This window comes from Nycticebus coucang, chromosome 21, assembly GCF_027406575.1.
Source record: "Nycticebus coucang isolate mNycCou1 chromosome 21, mNycCou1.pri, whole genome shotgun sequence".
Classification (NCBI taxonomy): Eukaryota; Metazoa; Chordata; class Mammalia; order Primates; family Lorisidae; genus Nycticebus; species Nycticebus coucang.
The window spans coordinates 7,871,229-7,893,332 of NC_069800.1; the positions used below are offsets into that span (position 1 = coordinate 7,871,229).

General features: G+C 49.0%; 1 long non-coding RNA gene across 2 annotated transcripts; it reads right to left on the minus strand.

Annotated features, from left to right (window-relative positions):
• Positions 1-8,306: 8,306 nt before the first annotated feature.
• Positions 8,307-13,058, minus strand: LOC128574220 (uncharacterized). 2 transcript variants are annotated; one of them, XR_008376645.1, is made up of 3 exons: positions 11,263-13,058; positions 10,529-10,608; positions 8,307-10,098 (listed from the first exon to the last, which is right to left on the minus strand). It is a non-coding gene; the product is annotated as an uncharacterized LOC128574220 (long non-coding RNA). The 2 variants fall into 2 exon arrangements; XR_008376644.1 differs by lacking the exon at positions 8,307-10,098 and adding an exon at positions 10,105-10,429.
• Between the last annotated feature and the right edge of the window lie 9,046 nt (positions 13,059-22,104).

A 22,104-nucleotide genomic window follows, 5' to 3' on the forward strand; every position in this document is an offset into this window, starting at 1 on the left:
TAAAGGTAGAATGTAAATGTTTTGGCACAGTAACTGAGATAACGCTGGAAAGGCTATGTTAACCACTGTGATAAAAATGTGTCAAATGGTTTATGAAGCGAGTGCATGATGCCCCATGATCATATCAATGTATACAGTTATGATTTAATAAAAAAAAATAAAAACAGAGAAACTGGGGCGGCACCTGTGGCTCAAGGAGTAGGGCGCTGGCCTCATATACCGGGGATGGCGGGTTCGGCCCCAGCCAAAGAAAAAAACTGCAGAAAAAAAAAAAAGAAAGAAAGAAAGAAAAGAAAAAACAAAAATCAGGGCATGGTGCACACCTGTAGTCCCAACTACTCTGGAGGCTGAAGCAGGAGGATCACTTGGACCCAGGAAGTAGAGGCTGCAGTGAGCTGTGATTGTGCCGCTTCACTCCAGCCTGGGCAACAGAGCTAGGCCCCATCTCCAACAAAACAAAACAAATCATACAACAGTAAAAATAATACATATCTCAATACAATACAACTATTGTATGTAATTTACATTTTCATTGGATATTGTAAGTAATCTAGGGATGATTTAAAGCAGTGGTTCTCAACCTTCCTACTGCTGCAATGTATTTTCATTGTTAAAAAGGGGTCATGACCCACAGGTTGAGAACCACTGATTTAAACTATATTGAGGGTGTGTGCAGGTAATAATGCAAATATTATGTCATTTTATATTTGGGACTAGAGCTGTTTGTGAATTTGGGTGACCTTGAAGCTCCTAGAATGAAACTCAAAGAATACCATGAGACAACTGTAGTCCAATATAGATATGTGACTGCAAGCCAACACTGTAGAAAGTAATGATGAAAGTAACTATCTAATGAGAAAAGAAACTGAAATATTGGACTATAACAGCCCATAAATTGTGAGGACGGTTATCAAAGTTACAGTGATTTTGGTCTTTTTTTATTTGAGGGGAAAGGATTAAGATATTGTTTAACATTAGGTCTTCTTACATGGAAATTGCAAAGTAAAAACATCATGATTATTCATTTAAATGAGAAGTAGAGTATATAAATTTAAACCAGCAGGAACGGGAAAATTTAGTACAAATAATTAATGGAAAAAAAATCAATAAAAAATTAAGATAAGAAAGGGAGGGAAAGCCAAGAAAAAGAAAATGACAGTACAGAAATTTCTCTTTCTGGAAACAGTGGGCTCTCACACAGTTCAAGCACTCCAGAGAAAACAACTGAAGCAGTGGATAAATCATCTTAAAAACAAACCCTAAAAGGCCAGGCACAGTGGCTCACGCCTATAATCCTAGCACGCTGGGAGCCCAAGGCCAGTAGTTTGCTTGAGCTCACGACTTGAAGACCAGCCTGAGCAATAGTGAGACCCTGTCTTACTAAAAATAGAAAAACTGAGGCAAGAAGATCATTTGAGCCCAAGAGTTTGAGGTTGCTGTGAGCTATGATGACAACATAGCACTCTACCTGGGGCGACAGCTTGAGACTTTGAAAAAAAAAAAAAAAAAAGTTGGCCCAGTGGCTCATGCCTGTGAATCCTAGCACTCTGGGAGACCTAGGCGGTGGATTGCCTGAGTTCACAGGTTGGAGACCAGCCTAAGCCAGAGCGTGACCCTGTCTCTAAAAATAGCCTGGTGTTGTGGCAACTATTGTAGTCCCAGCTACTTGGGAGGCAGAAGTCTGCAGCACCAGAGGTGCAAAGGCAGCAAAGATGTTAGGGCAGAGACTGGAGAGAGGTTTCCCAGCGTGGTGAGGCAGCTCCCTCAGTGCCCCTGTCCCCAGCATAGTCACTGCCCTTCTCCTAGTTTTCCTCTTAAACATCTTGATTTTTTTCTATTAAAGCCTGGCTTCCAGGCTCAGCTCCTGTAGCTCCGAGGTTAGAGCACCTGCCACATGCACCAGGGCTGGCAGGTTCCAGCCCAGCCTGGGCCTGGTAAACAACAATGACAACTACAACAACAAAAAAAAATAGTGGGGTGTTGTGGTAGGTGCCTGTAGTCCCAGCTACTTTGGAGGCTGAGGCAAGAGAGTTGCTTAAGTCCAAGAGTTTGAGGTTGATGTGAGCTGTGACACCACAGCACTCTACCCAGGGCCACATAGTGAGACTCTGTATCCAAAAAAAAACCTGGCTTCCATCTCAGTGGGTAAAATCTTTTTTTTCTTTATGTCTATCCTTTGTATTCACAGTTTCTTTTTCTTTTTTTATTTTTTTCTTTTTCTTTCTTTCTTTTCTTTTCTTTTATTTTATTTCTTTTTTTGAGGCAAAGTCTCACTCAATTGCCCAGGCTGGAGTGCTGTTGTGGCATCATAGCTCACTGTAGGATTATAGGATTACCGGTGTGAGGCACCATGTCTGGCCCATTTTCATATTTTCTATATTCTTTTTTTCTTTTACTTTTTTCTTTCATAAATTTTATATAGGGGCAGTGCCTGTGGTTCAGTGGGTAGGGTGCTGGCCCCATATACCAAGGGTGGCGGGTTCAAACCTGGCCCCAGCCAAACTGCAACAAAAAAGTAGCCGGGGGTTGTGGCAGGTGCTGTAGTCCCAGCTGCTCTGGAGGCTGAAGCAAGAGAATCGCCCTGAGCCCAGGAGCTGGAGGTTGCTGTGAGCTGTGTGATGCCATGGCACTCACTGAGGGTGATAAAGTGAGACTCTATCTCTATAAAAAAAAAAAAAAGTTATATAAAGCAAAACCTGGAAAATTCACCTTTTTTCTTTCTTTTCTTTCTTTTTTAGAGACAGAGCCTCACTTTGTCACCCTCAGTAGAGTGCCATGGCATCACACAGCTCACAGCAACTTCCAGCTCCTGGGCTCAGGGCGATTCTCTTGCTTCAGCCTCCAGAGCAGCTGGGACTACAGGCGCCTGCCACACGCCCGGCTATTTTTTTGTTGCAATTTGGCCGGGGCCGGGTTTGAACCTGCCACCCTCTGTATTTGGGGCTGGTGCCCTTCCCACTGAGCCACAGGCGCCTCCCAGCTTTTTATTTATTTTTTTTTTTTGAGACAGAGTCTCTCACCTTGTTGCCCAGGAAGAGTGCCATGGTGTCACAGCTTACAGTAACCTCAAACTCCTGGGCTCAAGTGATCTTCTTGCCTCAGCCTCCTAAGAAGCTGGGACTACAGGGACTCACCACAATGCCTGGCTATTTGTTTTTGGGTTTTTTTTAAAGATGGGGTCTTGCTGATTGGTGGTCTCGAACTTGTGAGCTCAGGCAATCCACCCACCTTGGCCTCCCAGTGTGCTAAGATTACAGGTGTGAGCCACCATGCCTGATTTTTTTGTTGTTGTTTAATAGACAGGATCATGAGAATATTTCAGATTGTATACGAAACCAGCACATTGTACCCCTTGATTGCACTAATGTACACAGCCATGATTTAATAATAAAAAAAATAAGAGACAGGGTCTTCTCACTTTGTGCCCTGGGCAGAGTGCCATGGCATCAGCCTAGCTGACAGCAACCTCAAATTCCTAGATTCAAGTGATCCTCCTAAGTGACTGAGACTATAGGCACCTGCCACATTACCCAGCTAATTTTTCTGTTTTTTTTAGGAATGAGGTCTTACTTCTTCCCCAGGCTTGTCTCAAACTCCTGGGCTCAAGTGATCCTCCCACTTTGCCCTCCCGAAGTGCTAGGATCAAGAATGTGAGCCACCATACTGGGCTACTTCTGTATTCTTGATGTGCTGGCACTGGGGCCTTTACCCAGGCCAGGCTGCTCCTCCCACAGCTAGCTAAATCTTAGAGGCAGCAAAACATCCCCTCTTTTAGATATAAACCAACTAATCTACAGCCCACTATCTCCTTTGTCTAACCCCCATGCATTCTAAATCACCCCAGGGTGAGAGAGGGACAATTAGGGACTGCCTCTAAAGCCAGGGTTGAGGGAAATTGTTTCAGTCCTACACTTAGGAGTTTCTACCCTGCCTCATCCTGAGAAAGGCTCTGGGTCATGTTCCTTCCCTCCCACTCCAAACTGGGGCTTCACCTACAGCCCTGCATGGTGTGGGGGTGTGGTGCGCATGCCCCCTTCTCTTGGGAAATGTAAATGATAAATTGTCTAAAGGCAGTTGTGTCCATGTCTGTCTCCTTCCCATGACTGATTAAAACTAATCTCAGGATAAGCTTCAGAATCATGGGTTGCCAATAATGGCTTCAAATGTGAAGGAAGGGGCAGGTGCTTCGCCTCCACAGAGGGAACGTGCCTTCCAACTCCTCGGCACATGAACAGGGCTTGTGTGATCCTAGACCAAGAATACAAAGGCAGCTAGCATAGTGCTGGCACAGATGGACAAAGGACCACGGAGACACAGCTGGGCCACAAAAGAGATGGATTCCAGGGAGTCTTGGCCTGGCCACACAGTTGTGTAAAATTCATCAAGCTAAGACACTAACTGAGAGGGTGCCTACAGTAATGGGTAGGCACTGGAGAAGCAGCTGGCACTGTGGGGCCTGGCCAAGGGGAAGCCCAGCTGTGGGAATGTCAGCTGGGATTAGCAGAGTCTGTTCATGTCCTTCCCAGCCACTTCCTCACATCTGGGGCAGAGAGTAGCTTCCAGAAAGTTCCACGCCTGGCAACTCATGAAGGGGACTGAGTCACGGGAAATGCTGACATCAACGCGATAACACAGAACCCTCCCTCACACTTGTGGGGCAGAAGCATGAGCTAGTGAAGCTCACCACAAAAGGCTTTTTTATTTTTCTTATTTTTTAAATTATTATTATCATTATTGTTTGAGACAGAATCTCACTGTCACCCTGGGGTAGAGTGCTGTGGAGTCAACCCAGCTGACAGCAACCTCAGGCCTCAAGGGATTCTCCTACCTCAGTCTCCCAAGTAGCTGGGACTACAGGTGCCTACTATAATGCCTGGCTAGTTTTTCTATTTTTAGTACAGACAGGGTCTTGCTCTTGCTCAAGCTAAGGTCTTGAACTCCTGAGCTCAAGGGATCTTCCTGCCTTGGCCTCCCAGAGTGCTGGGATTGTAAGAGTGAGCCACTGTCTCCATCCCCCACAGAAGGCATTTTAGATAAGTCCCCTCAGAGGAAAAATGCAAGACCCTGAAGCCTCCAGTTTATAGAGGAAAGAAAATTGACACTGTTTGCTCCAAATTTGGTAACAGTTTTAACACCATTTGTGATGTAACCAGTAATGAGTTGTCAAGCACAAGCTTGTAAAATAGGTCCTACTATTTTATTTTATTTTATTCATTTGGGGGGTTGGGGAGGGAGACATAGTCTCAAGCTATTGCCCTGGGTAGAGTGCTGTGGCATCATAGCTCACAGCAACCTCTACCTCATAGACTCAAGTGATCCTCTTGCCTCAGTTATTCTATTTTAGTAGAGATGGGGTCTCGCTTTTGCTCAGGTTGGTCTTGAACTTGTGAGCTCAAGCAATCCATCTTCCTCAGCCTCCAGAGTGCTAGGATTACAGGCGTGAGCTACTGAGCCCAACCTTGTTTTTTATTTTAAATCAGCTTTTCTAGAAAGACTAAATTATCTTTTTCTTTGGAAAATTATATTGCAAAATTGTAATCAGAGACAATGGGAAATATAGATGAAAGAATATGGTGTGTAGCAGGCCATTATGACAAAAATTATGGTACTTTCTGGATTTTGTGACCTTTGTGCTGTTAGTCAATTTTTTTCTTGTTTTTTTTTTTTTTTTTTTGAGACAGAATCTTACTTTGTTGCCCCCAGGTAAAGTATCATGGGGTCATGGCTCACAGCAACCTCAAACTCTTGGGCTCAAGTAATTCTCTTGTCTCAAACTCCCAAGTAGCTAAGATTACAGATACCTGCCACAAAGCCCAGCTATTTTTTTTTTTTTTTTGAGACAGAGCCTCAAGCTGTCACCTTGGGTAGAGTGCTATGGCATCACAGCTCACAGCAACCTCCAACTCCTGTACTCAAGCAATTCTCCTGCCTCCACCTCCCAAGTAGCTGGGATTACAGGCACCCACCACAATGCCCGGCTATTTTTTGGTTGCAGCCGTTGTTGTTTGGCGGCCCGGGCTGGATTTGAACCCACCAGCTCAGGTGTATGTGGCTGGCGCCTTAGCTGCTTGAGCCACAGGCGCCGAGCCAAAGCCCGGGTATTTTTATTTTTTTTAAGAGATGGGACCTGTGAGCTCAGGCAGTTCACCTGCCTCGGCCTCCCTGAGTGCTAGGATTATAGGCATTCACCCCCATGCCTGGCAGTAGTCAATGTTTTTAAATGTTTAATTTGTTATGATTTCTTCTCTCATTCTGAATAAATACTATCTAATTTTATAATAATTATTTTGCATTTGTCTTGAAGAGAGCTGGCCACCTGCTTTATGGCTGAGGTGCCCCAGAGCCCTGTGAGGAGTGGACCATGCAACAAACCAGGACCCCACCCCCCAAAATTCCTGAGTGGCTCAGAGGTGTCAGTGTGGAAGGTTAAACAAGCCTCCTTCCTAGGCTTAGTCATTTGGACAGGGGTGACAGCTAAAATGCCAGAAGCAGAAGCCATCTCTGAAGGGTGCTGCTGCCTGCTGCCCCACATCCTGCATTTGCAAATTAACCCACTTGCTAAATTTGTTTGTAATCTCAAAATCAACATTCCCAGTGCCTCCACAAGTCATTCATGAACATGCTCAGGCAGAGGCGGCTCTGAGCTGCTGACATGCCCTGCTGGGCTGGAGCAAGGCCAAGCTCTGCTTTCTCCCTCCTTTTCTCCTGTAAACAAGCGTGCTTTTTGTGGTCTTCTCGGTGCCACATAGTTTGCATCTCTGTGCTTCTTTTGGTGGTTTTGCTGTCTGCAATGGCCCCATCCCAATGCTGGAGTGCTGTCCAGTTCCCCAGGTACAAGTGGTTGTGATGAGCCTGGGAGAAAACATGCATAGGTGATGCAGGCATGAGTGGTAGTGCTGCTAGTTGTGAGCTCAGTGTTGATGAATCAATAATATTTATATAAGTGTGTGCATGTCAATATATGTTGAATAAGGTGTCCTTAAACAGAAACACAGAAAACAAGATTATGTATTGATCATGTGCCAGAAATGTGAGCAGAGCCTGGCAGGAACCCAGTTGGTAATCCCCTAAAGCAATGGTCCAGGGCAGTATCACAGTGAACATGGGCTGTCATTCTGTATATAGCAAAGCTACCTTGAATAATGAGTGTCAACTATAATTGACAAAAGAATCACATTCAGAATACATAAAAAAATTCCCACAAATCAATAAGAACAAGAAATTAGATAGAAAAATGGTCAAGACATTTAACAGAGACTCACAAGAACTGTCTCATGCCTATAATCCTAGCACTCTGTGAGGCACTCTGTTGGGTCACCTGAGCTCAGGAGTTGGAGAACAGCCTGAGCAAGAACAAGACCCCATCTCTACTTGAAAATAGAAAAAATAGCTGGGAATTCTGGTGTTGCGCCTATAGTCCCAGCCAGAACAAGATCCTCTTGGGCTGAGACAAGAGGATACTTGAGCCCAAGAGTTTGAGGTTGCTGTGAGCTATGACACCATGGCATTCTACCCTAGGGTAACTAAGACTCTGTCTCAATTAAAAAAAAAAAACAAAAAAACTGCAAATGGCAGACAAATGTGTGACCAGCTGTAAGCCTCCCTTTCTATCAGATGAGTCAAAACCACACTGAGATATCTCTGCACCCCTCCAAGAACGGCTGAAATTTGAGACTGTTGGTGTCCAGGGTTTGCAAAAATGTGCAGTGGAATGAAGTTTCCTACATTTCACTTCTTTTCTTTTCTTTCTCTCTTTTTATTTATTTATTTATTTTTTTTTTGAGACAGAGTCTCAGTCTGCCGCACTGGGTAGAATGTTGTCATATCATAAACCTCACAGCAACCTCAAACTCCTGGAATCAAGTGATCCTCATGCCTCAGCGTTCTGAAGTTTCCTACATTTCTGATGGGAGTATGAATTTTTATTTTTGTGTAGATTTTTGAAAAAAAAAATGTTTGGGATTATCTTCTAAAGGGGAACAAAGCACGTCCTGTGACACAGTGGTTTATTTCACCAGACCTGCGGATATATGTGCATGTGGTGTCCAAACACAAGGACAAGAATATTTAGGAAGCATTATTTACAATAGCCAATATCTGGCAGTAAATTCCCAAGCCCATTAGCAATAGGGTAAATAGGCCAGGTACAGTGATTCACACATGTAATCCCTGTACTCTGGGAGGCTGAGGTGGGAAGATCACCTGTGTTTAGGAGTTCACAACCAGCCTGGACAACACAGCAAGACTCTAGCTCTAAAAAAAAAAAAAAAGAAAGAAAGAAAAATCAGCCAGGTGTGTCAGGTACCTGTAGTCCCAGCTACTTGGGAGGCTGAGGGAGGAGGATCGCTTGAGCTAAGGATTTTGAGGCTGCAGTGAGTTGTGATGATGCCATTGTACTCCAGCCTGGGAGAGACTCTGTCTCAAAACAAAACAAACAAAAAGCCCCAATAGCATAAATAAACTATAGTATGTACCTATAACAAAATAGCAGCAATGGGTGTGCAGTTCGATTTGCAGCAGCAGTGGAAGAGACTGGTCCGTAGAGCTCAAAACAAAAGGTCAAGCGAGAGAAGGCAGTGACCAAGTGCTGCAGACTCTGCCCTCACCTGTGCCACTCAGCACAGGCTGGAACAGTCCATGTGCCTGGGAGTTTCTGAGGGTTGTCATGACAAAGTGCCCCAGAATGGGTGGCTTAAGCAGTAGTAATTCATCATCTTGAAGTTCTGGACACTGGAAGTCTGAGGCCAAGGTGTGGCCAGGGCTGGTCCCTCCTGTGGCTATGAGGGAAATTGTCCCAGGCTTTGCCAGCTCATGGATTTGGAGAAGCCTCGCCCAGGCCTCTGCCTTCATCTCCACACTTGCTCTCCCTGTGCACATCTGGGTCCAAATCCCCCCCACCTTTTTTTTTTTTTTTTTTTTTTTGCAGTTTTTGGCCGGGGCTGGGTTTGAACCCACCACCTCTGGCATATGGGGCCGGCACCCTACTCCTTTGAGCCACAGGTGCTGCCCCCAAATTTCCCCTTTTTATGAGAATACCATTATAGTGAATTAAGGCCCACCATAAAGATCTCATTTTAACTTGATCACTTCTATAAAGACCCTATCTCCTGGCTCGGTGCCCATAGCTTAGCAGCTAGGGCACTAGCCACATACACCAGAGCTGGCGGGTTTGAACCCAGCCTGAGCCTGCCAAACAACAATGACAATTACAACAACAACAAAACAAATAGCTGGGCATTGTGGTGGGTGCCTGTAGTCCCTGCTACTTGGGAGGCTGAGGCAAGAGAATCGCGTAAGCCCAAGAGCTGGAGGTTGCTGTGAGCTGTGTGACGTCATGGCACTCTACTGGAGAATGGTACAGTGAGACTCTTGTCTATCCAAAAAAAAAAAGAAAAAAATCTCCAAATAAAGTCACATTCTGAGGTGCAGCGGCTAGGACTGCAACATATGACATAATGTTTTGGGGGACACAATTTTACCAGAGTGGTTTGACCTCAGCATGGTGGCTAGCATCTTCTTAGGGTAGCAGAGAGGGAAGAGAGCACTCCCCAGAACCTGACCATGCCTGCACCTGGTCTCTGCCTTCCCATCCTCCAGATACATTCATCTTGTTCCAGCCACTCAACCTGAGCTGGCCAAGACAGTGTGGGACTGACCCAGGAGCCAAAATCCAGCCAGGCCTTCAAGGGAGAAGCTGCTAATAGTATTGAAAGTTTGTGGGAGGGTTTGATGGAAGTATTGTTCACTTGCTAGGTCAGAAAGCATAGTAAAGTTCTGGCAGAAACAGTCAGGTGTGGGTTCTGTTTTTTTTTTTTTTTTGGCAGAGCCTCAAGCTGTCGCCCTGGGTAGAGTGCTGTGGAATCACAGCTCACAGCAACCTCCAACTCCTGGGCTCAAGCGACTCTCGCAGTGCCTCTGCCTCCCAAGTAGCTGGGTCTATAGGTGCCTGCCACAACACCCAGCTATTTTTTGGTTGCAGCCGTCATTGTTGTTTGGCGGGCCCAGGCTAGATTCAAACTCAGCAGCTTAGGTGTATGTGGCTGGTGCCTTAGCTGCTTGAGGTTCTGGGGTTCTGAGATCCATGTAAGCTCACTTCACCTGTAAGAAATGATGGAGCTCTTTCACACCCTTGGCTCCGTTCCCCCAGGTAGCATCATGCAAAAGTAGCATCATAGCCACGGTGCTCACAGGCAGTGAAGACGCAGAAAACTCCATCCTTCCCTCTACTGCTCTTTCATAGCTACAGCCACTTCCTTATCCAGTTATATTTCCAGAACATTTTATGTCGCTCAGTGTGTGCCCTTTGGTATCGGCTTTTCTCAGCACAGCCCCCTGGAGGCCCATCCATGGCACTAGGTGCATGAACAGCTGATTCCTTTTAATCCTGAGCAGTTTTCCAACCCTTCTGTTTTAACTGCATAATGAAAGCCTGACAGCAGGAAGACAGACCAGGTTTCAGTGCCTCTGCCCCTCAGGGCCAACAGCCCCCACCCTCTCAGCAGATGTGGCACCCCCACCCCATACTCACCCAGACCAGGCTGGGTGCAACACTGGTACATGGGGTCTTCACATGCTTCAGACACTTCTCATGGGACATGAAGTTGCAGACTATGGGAATAGGAGTCCGTAAGTGGGCCCTGTCCCACCCAAGAAGGCCAGTAGGACCACTAAGCCAATTCCCGCCAACCCATTAGGCAGCCCCACGCACTGTGCTCCTCCAAGTTCCCCTCCCTCATCTGAGAAACCGTGGCCTGGGTGGCCGTGACTGTTCTGACTGCAGCCCTTCACCTCTTACACAGGCTAAGCTTTCCTGTCTCTGCAGTCTTGGGGCTCACCAGAAGGGCAGGGGCCTTGCAAGCTCCTGCATCTCTGTAGAGACCAGCTCCCCCAGGGGCACTCTTCCCTCACTCCACCCAAACAGCTGTACGCTGCACTTGAAACCCAAAGCCACTGAAGGCAGGCGGGCAAGCCAGCCAAGTGAGGGCTCCAGACAGCAGGAGGTAGACAGCCCAGGGCCCCCCATGGCAAGGAGCACTGTGCATTTGCTGTGTGCAAGGGGCCCAGGGCAGCGCTCAGGAGGACCAAGAGGGCAGCAAACTACACACCCAACTCCAGCTTCCCGTAGCCACTCAGCTGGGAGACAGACACAGAGTTGGGGAGGGATCTGGACCCCACAAGGTAGGGATGACAGGAAGGTTGAGGCTGCAGTGGCTGGGAGTGGGCAGGACACACCCATCGAGACAGCCATGGGTGAAGACTGACCACGGAGCCTCGAGGCAGTCTGGTCTGGGGACAGGCAGCTCTTCCAGAAGGCCCTCAGTCTCAGTGCACACCCCTCCCTGCCGTGGCCCCAAACACCCCAGTCCCTAGAAGAGGGCACACAGAAGTTCTTCATGGGCTGCTCTAGAGACAATTTTCAGAAGGCTGGTTCAAGGAGAAATAGGGAGACAAGACGAGAGCTGCAGGGATAGCAACTGCAGGGGACACTGCCCAGCCTCCCCCTCAGCCCACAGCCCTGCCAGGGCCTTCCCAGGCATCCTGCCAGCCTCATTCAGTGAGCTGCTTTGTCCCAGGAGGATGCTCAGGGCTCCAGAGCCCCACCTGCAGGTCACACCTATGAAGGGGACCTGGAGCCTAGCCTCAGACTATCTTCTATACCTTTCACCCTGTGTGTGAAATCCAATGGTTTATCCCAGTGATTTTCAACTGGTGTGCATAAAAAATTTTAAAGATCATTAATTTTTTTTTGAAAGAAGTTCAAAGGATAGTGAGGATATTCTTTTTTTTTTAACGCCCTTATTGATCAACATAATTTAAGTATGCCATGGAAGTTTAACTATAGGTTTAAGCGTGCTGTGAGATTAAAAAAAAGGTTGATAAATACTGGTGTAGCCTCAGAGCTGAAGCTGATTCAGGCTTCACCTGCACATCTTCTGCCTCAGGGGACCCCCTGGCACTCCTGGGGGGCATGCAAGGCAATGCAAGGTCTATGATCCCACCGAGAAACCTGATCACATCATGCCAGTGGGGCAGGCCACCTCGTGCAGCCCTGGGTGTCAGAGGGACTGTGTCATGTCCACGGCAGAAACATTCCTTTTGTGTGAGAGGCCCAGCCTCCTCTGCAGGCCCTGGCTGTCCCCAGAGCAAAGGCCTGCCTCCTTAGCACTCCCCTACTTCCTACCACAGGCCAGGACAGTTGGTGTCCAGCATCCTTACGATCTACACAAACACCTGACCCTGTCCCAGCCTCCCTCCACAGAAGCTGTTCTGTGGTCTCCAGGGCCCGCCTGCTTACAGGACGGAGGACCAGAAAAGAGCCAGCCCCAGGAGGCATCTGTAGCTCAGTTAGGGCGCTGGCCACAGGCTCCAGGGCTGGTGGGTTCAAACCTGGCCCAGGCCTGCTAAAAACAAAAACAAACAAACAAACCAGCCAGTCGTTGTGGCAGGTGCCTGTAGTCCCAGCTACTAGGGAGGCTGAGGCAAGACAACTGCTTTAGCCCAAGAGTTTGAGGTTGCTGTTGAGCTATGACTCAACAGCACTCTACCAAGGGTGACAAAGTGAGACTCTGTCAAAAAAAAAAAAAGAAAAGAAAAGAAAAGCGCCAACCCTGGAAGCACCAGGGAGCCAGAAGGGTAGGGCACTTCACCCCAGCCCTGTCTCCTAAGCAGCTGAGGTGCCGCACCTGGGAAACCAGGGCCAGGCCCCAGGCCAGTCCTGCGTGGCCACAACTGCTGCTCTAGCGCCAGGAGAGGGCAGCTGGCTTCAGCCACCGCAACTGTCCCCAGCACACCTTGCCGCATACAGCCCCCGAATTCCAACCGCAGCCCTGCATGGGACACAAGCCCCCACCTCTGAAAGAGCTGCACCCTCTCAGTGCCAGCGGGAGGGGAGGCCTGTACTGGGGAGGCCGCCGCCGGCAGAGTGGAGCTCAGGGAGAGGGGCGCGCTCCGAGGTGGAAGAACCCGGATCACGGGTTAGGGTGGGAGTCAGGGAACTTGACCCCGGCGCGCGCGGTGGCGCGCGTCCTGGGCTGAGCCCACCCCTCCTCGGGAGGGCTCCGGCCGGGCGCTCACCATCCCACAGGAAGCCGGCCAGCCCCCAGATGAAGTCCGAGCAGAGATGGCAGAAGGTGGGCTTGGTGAGCGTCACCTTCCGGAAGCTGTGGCCCTGCGAGGCCGCGGGACCCCGGGGTCTGACGCCCGCCCGCTTCGGCCCGGCCCCAACCCCGGGCGCGCGCGGCCTTCGCCGCCCAGTACTGGGCTGCAGACCTGGCTTCTGGGCCGCGGGGCGCTGCCGCCCAGCCAGGGGCGGGCCCCGGGGTCGGCCGCCGCCGCCATCCCAGCCGGAGCCGCCCTAGCTCGGGCGGGCGCGCTGGAGGCAGCAGCGCACTGGAGGCGACCGGCACCGCGGCAGCTCTGCCTGGACAGCCAAGATGCCTATTGCCCCCGCCCCACTGCGCAGGCGTAGCCACGGGGTGGAGCCAAAAGAAAAGGCGGGGCGGTGGGGAGAGGCTGGGTGCACCGAGGCAAGGTTCGAAAGGCTGGCCCACCAGGGAGGGCCTGGTGTGGTTTGCGTGGACTCTGCCCCTGACCGCCCAGGCTGCAGCCGGCCCACATTTCCCCGACTGGGCCTCGGGACACCAAACCCGAGGCACTTGCCCTGCGGCGCCCAGGCGCGCGGCTGCGCAGAGGGCCGCCTCCCACGCGGGTCGCGATCTCCCGCACAGCTCCTGGTTGCGCGGAGACACCCAGAGATACGCGTCCCTGTGGCTGGGGCGTCCCCAGGAGGCAGAGTTCGTGCGGACCAGGCGCGGCGCGTTGGCGGCTTGGTCTGCGGAGTCTCAGCTCGTGGAACTTACGCTGCGGGCACGTCCCGGCAAGAGCTGTCACGGTCCCCAGGGCAGGTCGGCCGCGGACAGTTGACGCGACTGTGGTTGCCCGCCAGCAGGGAGGTCCGGAGCTATTTGTCGCAACCCTCACACGGCCTCCTCAAAGACCCTTCCCCCGCCCCGCCCCCAGTTCTCCTGGACCTGGCCATAGCGGCCCCTCGGGATGCCGCGGGGCTCTCTGGAGGGACCGCCCAGCACAAATAGCTTTATATCTTCTCCAGGTGGTGCTGGAGACAGGGGCCGCGTCCACGAGGTCACCCTGCCACCACGCCTGGCAACGCTTTGAGTGACGTAACCGTGGACTGGAGTCCACGTGGCCGCACTGGGCAGCCTCAGCCAAAGGGCTTCCTAGGCGAGCCACGTGGTCCCTGCGGGCCCTCAGGGGTTCTGGAGGCAGGCCCGCATCCGAGGCAGGGCTCAGGCAGCGGAGCACGGTGGGGGGAGGCAGAGGGCAACAGGTAGGGCACCGCCAGGGGAGGGCTGATGACCACGGAGCTGGGAGGAAATGCCCATCGGTGTGCTAGAGCCTTCCGAAGCGGAGGGACACATGCCCTCTGATCCCAGGGGAAGACCTGGGAGGAGTAGTGTTGTGGGCGGGGCTCTGGGCTGCAGGGATGAAGGGGTGCGGTCACTGGCAAGGGCGCCTCTCTGCCCTCCAGGTCAGGGCTCTGATCAACAGCAAACTAAGGAATAAACCAGGCTGAGATTGAGATGACTATGTCTCGAAGCCAGCTATGGATGTCTCCATCCACAGCCGGCTTCAAAACACAGAAGCTGGAAGATGGATGGCTGAGTGAGCAGGAAGAGCTGACCTGTGGCACCAAAAAGCATCCAGGCAGGGGACTCACCAGGGCCAACGCCCTGGAACAGGTGTTCACAGACCCATGGGAGTCCTAGGCCCATGCCCAGGCAGTTCAATGTGTGTTGCCCCTTCATGGGAGCATTCAGCCAGACAGCCTGGTCCCCACCCCTTCTTTCACCTCTTCAGTCAGGCCCTGCCCTGCACCTGCCCTGGATCAGATCACAGGTTAGCCGTGAGAGCATCACCCCAGGCCCCACCTAACTCCTGGCCCGAGGGTCAAGGGCCCTGCTGTTTTAGGAAGCCCACTCCATTTGTTGCAGACTGCAGCCAAGTTCTGAGGAAAAATAGTATTTAAGAACATTCTTTTCTCCATTCAGGAGAAAATGAAGAGCATCAAAAACATCTTAAAACCCCAGAACCCCAGAACCTCAAGCAGCTAAGGCACCAGCCGCATACACCTAAGCTGGCGAGTTCGAATCTAGCCTGGGCCCGCCAAACAACAATGACGGCTGCAACCAAAAAATAGCTGGGTGTTGTGGCAGGCACCTATAGACCCAGCTACTTGGGAGGCAGAGGCACTGCGAGAGTCGCTTGAGCCCAGGAGTTGGAGGTTGCTGTGAGCTGTGATTCCACAGCACTCTACCCAGGGCGACAGCTTGAGGCTCTGCCAAAAAAAAAAAAAAACAGAACCCACACCTGACTGTTTCTGCCAGAACTTTACTATGCTTTCTGACCTAGCAAGTGAACAATACTTCCATCAAACCCTCCCACAAACTTTCAATACTATTAGCAGCTTCTCCCTTGAAGGCCTGGCTGGATTTTGGCTCCTGGGTCAGTCCCACACTGTCTTGGCCAGCTCAGGTTGAGTGGCTGGAACAAGATGAATGTATCTGGAGGATGGGAAGGCAGAGACCAGGTGCAGGCATGGTCAGGTTCTGGGGAGTGCTCTCTTCCCTCTCTGCTACCCTAAGAAGATGCTAGCCACCATGCTGAGGTCAAACCACTCTGGTAAAATTGTGTCCCCCAAAACATTATGTCATATGTTGCAGTCCTAGCCGCTGCACCTCAGAATGTGACTTTATTTGGAGATTTTTTTTTTTTTTTGGATAGACAAGAGTCTCACTGTACCATTCTCCAGTAGAGTGCCACGACGTCACACAGCTCACAGCAACCTCCAGCTCTTGGGCTTACGTGATTCTCTTGCCTCAGCCTCCCAAGTAGCAGAGACTACAGGCACCCACCACAATGCCCAGCTATTTGTTTTGTTGTTGTAATTGTCATTGTTGTTTGGCAGGCTCAGGCTGGGTTCAAACCCGCCAGCTCTGGTGTATGTGGCTAGTGCCCTAGCTGCTAAGCTATGGGCACCGAGCCAGGAGATAGGGTCTTTATAGAAGTGATCAAGTTAAAATGAAATCTTTATGGTGGGCCTTAATTCACTATAATGGTATTCTCATAAAAAGGGGAAATTTGGGGGCAGCACCTGTGGCTCAAAGGAGTAGGGTGCCGGCCCCATATGCCAGAGGTGGTGGGTTCAAACCCAGCCCCGGCCAAAAACTGCAAAAAAAAAAAAAAAAAAAAAAAAGGTGGGGGGGATTTTGACCCAGATGTGCACAGGGAGAGCAAGTGTGGAGATGAAGGCAGAGGCCTGGGCGAGGCTTCTCCAAATCCATGAGCTGGCAAAGCCTGGGACAGTTTCCCTCATAGCCTCAGGAGGGACCAGCCCTGGCCACACCTTGGCCTCAGACTTCCAGTGACCAGAACTTCAAGATGATGAATTACTACTGCTTAAGCCACCCATTCTGGGGCACTTTGTCATGACAACCCTCAGAAACTCCCAGGCACATGGACTGTTCCAGCCTGTGCTGAGTGGCACAGGTGAGGGCAGAGTCTGCAGCACTTGGTCACTGCCTTCTCTCGCTTGACCTTTTGTTTTGAGCTCTAAGGACCAGTCTCTTCCACTGCTGCTGCAAATCGAACTGCACACCCATTGCTGCTATTTTGTTATAGGTACATACTATAGTTTATTTATGCTATTGGGGCTTTTTGTTTGTTTTGTTTTGAGACAGAGTCTCTCCCAGGCTGGAGTACAATGGCATCATCACAACTCACTGCAGCCTCAAAATCCTTAGCTCAAGCGATCCTCCTCCCTCAGCCTCCCAAGTAGCTGGGACTACAGGTACCTGACACACCTGGCTGATTTTTCTTTCTTTCTTTTTTTTTTTTTTTAGAGCTAGGGTCTTGCTGTGTTGTCCAGGCTGGTTGTGAACTCCTAAACACAGGTGATCTTCCCACCTCAGCCTCCCAGAGTACAGGGATTACATGTGTGAATCACTGTACCTGGCCTATTTACCCTATTGCTAATGGGCTTGGGAATTTACTGCCAGATTTTGGCTATTGTAAATAATGCTTCCTAAATATTCTTGTCCTTGTGTTTGGACACCACATGCACATATATCCGCAGGTCTGGTGAAATAAACCACTGTGTCAAAGGACGTGCTTTGTTCACCTTTAGAAGATAATCCCAAACATTTTTTTTTTTCAAAAATCTACACAAAAATAAAAATTCATACTCCCATCAGAAATGTAGGAAACTTCAGAAGGCTGAGGCATGAGGATCGCTTGATTCCAGGAGTTTGAGGTTGCTGTGAAGTTTATGATACGACAAGATTCTACCCAGTGCAGCAGACTGAGACTCTGTCTCAAAAAAAAGAAAAAAAGAGAGAAAGAAAAGAAAAGAAGTGAAATGTAGGGAACTTCATTCCACTGCACATTTTTGCAAACCCTGGACACCAACAGTCTCACAATTTCAGCCGTTCTTGGAGGGGTGCAGAGATATCTCAGTGTGGTTTTGACTCATCTGATAGAAAGGGAGGCTTACAGCTGGTCACACATTTGTCTGCCATTTGCAGTTTTTTTGTTTTTTTTTTTTTAATTGAGACAGAGTCTTAGTTACCCTAGGGTAGAATGCCATGGTGTCATAGCTCACAGCAACCTCAAACTCTTGGGCTCAAGTATCCTCTTGTCTCAGCCCAAGAGGATCTTGTTCTGGCTGGGACTATAGGCGCAACACCAGAATTCCCAGCTATTTTTTCTATTTTCAAGTAGAGATGGGGTCTTGTTCTTGCTCAGGCTGTTCTCCAACTCCTGAGCTCAGGTGACCCAACAGAGTGCCTCACAGAGTGCTAGGATTATAGGCATGAGACAGTTCTTGTGAGTCTCTGTTAAATGTCTTGACCATTTTTCTATCTAATTTCTTGTTCTTATTGATTTGTGGGAATTTTTTTATGTATTCTGAATGTGATTCTTTTGTCAATTATAGTTGACACTCATTATTCAAGGTAGCTTTGCTATATACAGAATGACAGCCCATGTTCACTGTGATACTGCCCTGGACCATTGCTTTAGGGGATTACCAACTGGGTTCCTGCCAGGCTCTGCTCACATTTCTGGCACATGATCAATACATAATCTTGTTTTCTGTGTTTCTGTTTAAGGACACCTTATTCAACATATATTGACATGCACACACTTATATAAATATTATTGATTCATCAACACTGAGCTCACAACTAGCAGCACTACCACTCATGCCTGCATCACCTATGCATGTTTTCTCCCAGGCTCATCACAACCACTTGTACCTGGGGAACTGGACAGCACTCCAGCATTGGGATGGGGCCATTGCAGACAGCAAAACCACCAAAAGAAGCACAGAGATGCAAACTATGTGGCACCGAGAAGACCACAAAAAGCACGCTTGTTTACAGGAGAAGAGGAGGGAGAAAGCAGAGCTTGGCCTTGCTCCAGCCCAGCAGGGCATGTCAGCAGCTCAGAGCCGCCTCTGCCTGAGCATGTTCATGAATGACTTGTGGAGGCACTGGGAATGTTGATTTTGAGATTACAAACAAATTTAGCAAGTGGGTTAATTTGCAAATGCAGGATGTGGGGCAGCAGGCAGCAGCACCCTTCAGAGATGGCTTCTGCTTCTGGCATTTTAGCTGTCACCCCTGTCCAAATGACTAAGCCTAGGAAGGAGGCTTGTTTAACCTTCCACACTGACACCTCTGAGCCACTCAGGAATTTTGGGGGGTGGGGTCCTGGTTTGTTGCATGGTCCACTCCTCACAGGGCTCTGGGGCACCTCAGCCATAAAGCAGGTGGCCAGCTCTCTTCAAGACAAATGCAAAATAATTATTATAAAATTAGATAGTATTTATTCAGAATGAGAGAAGAAATCATAACAAATTAAACATTTAAAAACATTGACTACTGCCAGGCATGGGGGTGAATGCCTATAATCCTAGCACTCAGGGAGGCCGAGGCAGGTGAACTGCCTGAGCTCACAGGTCCCATCTCTTAAAAAAAATAAAAATACCCGGGCTTTGGCTCGGCGCCTGTGGCTCAAGCAGCTAAGGCGCCAGCCACATACACCTGAGCTGGTGGGTTCAAATCCAGCCCGGGCCGCCAAACAACAACGGCTGCAACCAAAAAATAGCCGGGCATTGTGGTGGGTGCCTGTAATCCCAGCTACTTGGGAGGTGGAGGCAGGAGAATTGCTTGAGTACAGGAGTTGGAGGTTGCTGTGAGCTGTGATGCCATAGCACTCTACCCAAGGTGACAGCTTGAGGCTCTGTCTCAAAAAAAAAAAAAAAATAGCTGGGCTTTGTGGCAGGTATCTGTAATCTTAGCTACTTGGGAGTTTGAGACAAGAGAATTACTTGAGCCCAAGAGTTTGAGGTTGCTGTGAGCCATGACCCCATGATACTTTACCTGGGGGCAACAAAGTAAGATTCTGTCTCAAAAAAAAAAAAAAAAAAAAAAAAAAAAACAAGAAAAAAATTGACTAACAGCACAAAGGTCACAAAATCCAGAAAGTACCATAATTTTTGTCATAATGGCCTGCTACACACCATATTCTTTCATCTATATTTCCCATTGTCTCTGATTACAATTTTGCAATATAATTTTCCAAAGAAAAAGATAATTTAGTCTTTCTAGAAAAGCTGATTTAAAATAAAAAACAAGGTTGGGCTCAGTAGCTCACGCCTGTAATCCTAGCACTCTGGAGGCTGAGGAAGATGGATTGCTTGAGCTCACAAGTTCAAGACCAACCTGAGCAAAAGCGAGACCCCATCTCTACTAAAATAGAATAACTGAGGCAAGAGGATCACTTGAGTCTATGAGGTAGAGGTTGCTGTGAGCTATGATGCCACAGCACTCTACCCAGGGCAATAGCTTGAGACTATGTCTCCCTCCCCAACCCCCCAAATGAATAAAATAAAATAAAATAGTAGGACCTATTTTACAAGCTTGTGCTTGACAACTCATTACTGGTTACATCACAAATGGTGTTAAAACTGTTACCAAATTTGGAGCAAACAGTGTCAATTTTCTTTCCTCTATAAACTGGAGGCTTCAGGGTCTTGCATTTTTCCTCTGAGGGGACTTATCTAAAATGCCTTCTGTGGGGGATGGAGACAGTGGCTCACTCTTACAATCCCAGCACTCTGGGAGGCCAAGGCAGGAAGATCCCTTGAGCTCAGGAGTTCAAGACCTTAGCTTGAGCAAGAGCAAGACCCTGTCTGTACTAAAAATAGAAAAACTAGCCAGGCATTATAGTAGGCACCTGTAGTCCCAGCTACTTGGGAGACTGAGGTAGGAGAATCCCTTGAGGCCTGAGGTTGCTGTCAGCTGGGTTGACTCCACAGCACTCTACCCCAGGGTGACAGTGAGATTCTGTCTCAAACAATAATGATAATAATAATTTAAAAAATAAGAAAAATAAAAAAGCCTTTTGTGGTGAGCTTCACTAGCTCATGCTTCTGCCCCACAAGTGTGAGGGGGGGTTCTGTGTTATCGCGTTGATGTCAGCATTTCCCGTGACTCAGTCCCCTTCATGAGTTGCCAGGCGTGGAACTTTCTGGAAGCTACTCTCTGCCCCAGATGTGAGGAAGTGGCTGGGAAGGACATGAACAGACTCTGCTAATCCCAGCTGACATTCCCACAGCTGGGCTTCCCCTTGGCCAGGCCCCACAGTGCCAGCTGCTTCTCCAGTGCCTACCCATTACTGTAGGCACCCTCTCAGTTAGTGTCTTAGCTTGATGAATTTTACACAACTGTGTGGCCAGGCCAAGACTCCCTGGAATCCATCTCTTTTGTGGCCCAGCTGTGTCTCCGTGGTCCTTTGTCCATCTGTGCCAGCACTATGCTAGCTGCCTTTGTATTCTTGGTCTAGGATCACACAAGCCCTGTTCATGTGCCGAGGAGTTGGAAGGCACGTTCCCTCTGTGGAGGCGAAGCACCTGCCCCTTCCTTCACATTTGAAGCCATTATTGGCAACCCATGATTCTGAAGCTTATCCTGAGATTAGTTTTAATCAGTCATGGGAAGGAGACAGACATGGACACAACCGCCTTTAGACAATTTATCATTTACATTTCCCAAGAGAAGGGGGCATGCGCACCACACCCCCACACCATGCAGGGCTGTAGGTGAAGCCCCAGTTTGGAGTGGGAGGGAAGGAACATGACCCAGAGCCTTTCTCAGGATGAGGCAGGGTAGAAACTCCTAAGTGTAGGACTGAAACAATTTCCCTCAACCCTGGCTTTAGAGGCAGTCCCTAATTGTCCCTCTCTCACCCTGGGGTGATTTAGAATGCATGGGGGTTAGACAAAGGAGATAGTGGGCTGTAGATTAGTTGGTTTATATCTAAAAGAGGGGCTGTTTTGCTGCCTCTAAGATTTAGCTAGCTGTGGGAGGAGCAGCCTGGCCTGGGTAAAAGCCCCAGTGCCAGCACATCAAGAATACAGAAGTAGCCCAGTATGGTGGCTCACATTCTTAATCCTAGCACTTCGGGAGGGCAAGGTGGGAGGATCACTTGAGCCCAGGAGTTTGAGACAAGCCTGGGGAAGAAGTAAGACCTCATTCCTAAAAAAAACAGAAAAATTAGCTGGGTAATGTGGCAGGTGCCTATAGTCTCAGTCACTTAGGAGGATCACTTGAATCTAGGAATTTGAGGTTGCTGTCAGCTAGGCTGATGCCATGGCACTCTGCCCAGGGCACAAAGTGAGAAGACCCTGTCTCTTATTTTTTTTATTATTAAATCATGGCTGTGTACATTAGTGCAATCAAGGGGTACAATGTGCTGGTTTCGTATACAATCTGAAATATTCTCATGATCCTGTCTATTAAACAACAACAAAAAAATCAGGCATGGTGGCTCACACCTGTAATCTTAGCACACTGGGAGGCCAAGGTGGGTGGATTGCCTGAGCTCACAAGTTCGAGACCACCAATCAGCAAGACCCCATCTTTAAAAAAAACCCAAAAACAAATAGCCAGGCATTGTGGTGAGTCCCTGTAGTCCCAGCTTCTTAGGAGGCTGAGGCAAGAAGATCACTTGAGCCCAGGAGTT